The following is a 5,000-nucleotide window of genomic DNA, read 5'->3' as shown; positions in this document are numbered from 1 at the left end:
TGGATGGCAATAGATAATAGATAGAATGAAGATGACATCACTCAAGACTTTGTTCTTGCATTTTGCCATCCGCGTTTGTGAGTGATTCTCACTAAACTGGATTAACCAGACTATAAAAGTTCATGGATACACACGGTTTTGTGTGTTGGTCCGTTACACTTCCGGATGGCAATGTTATGAGCTTCTTAGCCAAGCGCATACTATCTATAGCAAAGAGCTGTATGGTGTCAATTTCGTTCCATCTATTGAAAGAACGAAATTGACGTCACTCAGCTCATTTTTTTCAGACAGCATTCGGTGATTAGTTCTCACTAAGTTATATCAATCAGACCATAAACGTTCAAGGTTTCACATTGTTTTGAGTGCATTACATTAGGCTTGCAGATATTGCATTTTACCTAAACGCATAACATTCCATTTTCTCAGTGTCGTATATTATAAAAAGAATGAAGTTGACGTCACTCAGCTCATTGATAGGTGATAGGTATGTTCTTAGTAAACGATCGCAATGAAATTATAAACGTTGAACGTTACACATAATTTTGTGTGTTGGTACATTTCGTCGGCGGGTAGATGCGCCCTTCGGATCAGAAGGTCTTGGGTTCAAGTCCCGCTCTGAGCGGCGCATAGTCGAGTACTTGGACATAGCTCTTTACTCATATTCTCTCACCGTACTGAGGTGTAAAACCAGTACCTGGCCTTTAAAAAGCCCCAACATATATAACAAAAACAAAAAAAACAAAACAAAACAAAACAAAAAGAAACAAACAAAACAACAAAACAAAACAAAAAGAAAGAAAAAAAAAACAAAACAAAACAAAAACAAGACAAACAAAACAAATCAACCCCCCCTCCTCCCCCCCCCCCTCCAAAAAAAATTTAAAAAACAAGAAAAAGACAAACAACAAAACAAAACAAAACATAGCGATTCCTCTTCAAATTTTATGATGTCGTCCCCATTGCCCCTCCATTCCCACTCCCACCCCTTCCCCCGGCCTTATTTACTTTCAAATAGGCTAGAATCGTGCCGCCGTCGACCAGGAATCCAATTAGTTTAATTTTTTTTTTAAACGTGAACGCAAAAATAAAAACTGACGACTGAAAATTCAATACGTCCCATTGATTCTTCAATCGAATGTCAAAATCGATACGACAAAGGAAAAAGTAAAAAACGAAAAACAAAACAAAAACAAAACAAAAACAAAAACCAAACAAAAACAAAACAAAACAAAAAATCAACAGAAAACGTCATAATGAATTAAACAACGAAACTTGTATATCTATTAAAAAACAAAACAAAACAAACAAAACCAACCCCCCCCCCCCAGAAAAAAAAACAAACAAAAAAAAATAAAATAAAACAAACAAACAAACAAACAAAACAACCAAAAAAAAATAAAACTACAAAAAAACCCAAACTAAACCCCAAAGCCGACAGAGTGAACGTTATTAACAAAGATGAGAAGATTTCAGAACCGTGTTGACACTAATCAAGGTTTTTTTTCCCGCTATGACATCGGAGCGTAGCCATCATTAACTTATATATATATATATATATATATATATATATATATATATATATATATATATATATATATATAGATAGATAGATAGTTCGAAGATGACGTCACTCAGGTCTTTGTTGTTGTTTTTTGCCATCCGCGTTTATGAGTAATGCTCACTGAACTGTATTAACCCGACTATAAACGTTCATGGATACACACAGTGTTATGTGTTGTTCCGTTATACTTCCGGATGGCAATGTTATGAGCTTCTTAGCCAAGCGCATACTATCAATAGCCTGATAACTAATACCCATATTTTGACGCCGTTTGTGGTCCGCCTATTGAGTTGTCTTGTCGCCATCGTAAACCTCTACTCCTTATATATGCCTTTTACAGGTCCATAACTCAATATACCCCAAGGCATGTTGATAATAACCTGCTTATATTATAATAGATGCAATGACTTGTTTTATTAAATGACAATGAATCTGAATGGTTCAAAAAGTATCTATAAACATATGATAATCAGTTTTAAAAATCAAACATAGAACCAGTGCGTCGTTTTTAAATTCATGTCTATGTTATGCTGCGTCCAATTGATTTCAAAGTTATAACATATTTGCAAATTAATCTCAAACTGCATCCTTTCGATTTATATATATATATATATATATATATATATATATATATATATATATATATATATATATATATATATATTTATATATATATAATGTGCCACATTGTCTTATCTACACATACAACAGTATTATCACCCTCTCATGTAAAATCAGCTTGGATCATGTTATGCCATAATGTTGTATGTGCAAATACAACTTTATTATATCATATCAAACAATACCCAGTCTGACATTAATGAATATGCGATATTGTCCTATGTGCTAATAAGACACCGTGGCCCTGAAAGTTAGACACAAATGTGTTTGCCATATTGTTGTATAATTTTAAAGTCCATTTACAGCAAATTAAATGCCTCAGTTGATTGAAATGGCATATCACGCTTTAGTGCAACATACATCCAATGTTCGTGCAGATTTACAGAGCAATTGGTCAAAATCCTGATTTTTCAGAGCACTTCAAACTTTCAAATGCCATTTTCTCAAAACTCCAAAAATGCAAATACAACATAATAGCAAATACCCCACGATGCCTGACCGTAGCAATCGTCAACTTATTTTGCCTGACCGTAGCGTAGCCATCGTTAACTTATAGCCTGACACTGAAACCCAAAAAGACTGGCATTTTGACGTCATTATTTGGTTTTTGAACAGCCTAGTGAGTTGTCGTTAGTAGTGCTCATCGAAACAAATGGTCCCAGTCTGGTTGAACTATTGAATACAACTCACGATTTGTTTTCTTTTGTGGCCAAAAGACTGGCATTTTGACGTCATTTTTTGGTCAGTGTCAGGCTAAAGATAGTATGCAGATGACGTCACTCAGGCCTTTGTTATTGTTTTTGCCATCCGCGTTTGTGAGTTGTTCTCACTAAACTGTATTAACCAGACTTATAAAAGTTCATGGTTACACAGAGTTTGTGTGTTGGTCCGTTATACTTCCGGATGGCAATGTTGTGAACTCCTTGGCCAAGCGCATTCTATCTATAGATACTCAAGGTTACAGATAATTTTGTGCATTATATCCGGCTAGCTTATGTCGTGAGTATTCTACCTCAACACATAGCATCAATATCAGATGGCCAGGGTGTGTTACAAATATATCTATAGAGAGAATGCGCTTGGCCAAGGAGTTCACAACATTGCCATCCGGAAGTATAACGAACCAACACACAAACTCTGTGTAACCATGAACTTTTATAGTCTGGTTAATACAGTTTAGTGAGAACAACTCACAAACGCGGATGGCAAAAACAATAATAAAGGCCTGAGTGACGTCATCTTCGAACTATCTATAGATAGTTCGAAAATGACGTCACTCTGGTCTTTGTTATTGTTTTTTTTTGCCATCCGCGTTCCTGAGTAATCCTCACTGAACTGTATTAACCCGATCATAAACGTTTATGGATACACATAGTTTTGTGTGTTGGTCCGTTATACTTCCGGATGGCAATGTTGTGAACTTCTTAGCCAAGCGCATACTATCTATAATACTCAAAAATAGTCAAAGAAGAAGGAGAAAATCACGGGGAATAAGAGATCAATGGAATCATCAATTTCCTGGAGCACTTCGAACAACAACAGCGATCTACTTTCGTTTGGTGATCGCCATCTTTTTTTGTGACGTTTATAATTTTTCTTTTTTTTTTTTTTTTTTTGTCAGCATCAGGTCTAAAGTTTACGATGGCGACTGCTTCAGAGTTAGTGTAAAATGAACAGCAGCACTTTCTTCCTTAATAGTGTTGTGGTTGTTGTTTGTGTTGATATGATGATGAAGATGATGATAATGATGATGATGATTTTATTTGTATGTCGTCGGCGTTGTTGCTTTTTTCTGCTACTATTAGATTAAGTATTTCATTTTTATTTACTAATAATAAAAACTCCGAGACAACAGTCTCGAAGCGCTTTATTTCTCTGCTGAAAACGGCAGAGAAGTCGTGGTGTCTAACCTTTCTCTTTTCCAGTTCATAATTCCTTGGAAGTGTGTGACAAGTCGTCCGGACAATAATGTAAAACAATGAATAGGTTACATATTGAATTATAAGGTGGCATAACTACGGGGCTGTAAAGAGCGAGGATGGATGATCTTCATTGATGACCAGTATTTATTTAGGCTAGAAAATAAGATGCCATCACTCTGAAACCGAAACATCAGTTGCACGATGTATGTATCCGGTCCTCCGGAAGAGTGGTTTTACAATTTCAATCAGATTGGAACCAGTATTTTGACAACATACCTATTACAGTGGTATCTACCTAAATATTACCACGTCGCGTCCTAGAAAAAAAGTCCAGCTAACTGGCTTTGAATTCAAGTCCTGAATCGGTGTTTGAATCCCCTTCCAACTAGAAACTAGGGAGACTCACTGGCCGATTGTTGAGAGAAAAAAGTATAGTCCGTTCAGAGCCATTAGGCCCATGGAGCCGGGATTTATCCCGGGTTCTATAGCGTGAAACGCATAATAGCAATTACTTGCTACCCTTAGGATAGGACGCTAGTCTATCGCAAAGTACTCTCCGGCAGATCGGGGGGGGGGGGGGGGGGGAGGGGGGTGTCAGAAAAAGAAAATCTCGACTTCACCAGGGATCGATCTCGGCCCTTTTGATTACGAAGCGAGTGCTCTACCAACTGAGCTATCGGGAAGCCAAAGAGGCCCTGTTGAGATAAACCTCGTGTATAATTTTCCTCCAGCCTATTCGAGATAGACGTTAAATATATTCAGAGGTCTCCAAGGGCTTTTGCTTTTTTTTTTTCCATTATTTTTATCTGAATGTTTTATGTTCTTTTAATTGTTATTGTTTTGTTTCGTTTTTGCTATTATTATTTTTTTTATTTTATATTTGTTTTTGTTGTGTT

The 5,000-nt window shown here is 36.3% G+C and overlaps 1 protein-coding gene across 5 annotated transcripts in view; it reads left to right on the top strand.

The window, feature by feature from the left end:
- LOC144958900 (oxysterol-binding protein-related protein 3-like) overlaps positions 1-5,000 on the top strand; it is a 104,562-nt gene that overhangs the window by 43,505 nt on the left and 56,057 nt on the right. The gene's annotated exons all lie outside the window — the stretch shown is intronic.

This window comes from Berghia stephanieae, chromosome 13 (assembly GCF_034508935.2).
Source record: "Berghia stephanieae isolate SIO BIC M18660-M18661 chromosome 13, UCSD_Bste_1.3, whole genome shotgun sequence".
NCBI lineage: Eukaryota > Metazoa > Mollusca > Gastropoda > Nudibranchia > Aeolidiidae > Berghia > Berghia stephanieae.
Note: the sequence above shows the minus strand (reverse complement) of the source record. Positions and strands in the feature narration are given on the sequence as shown.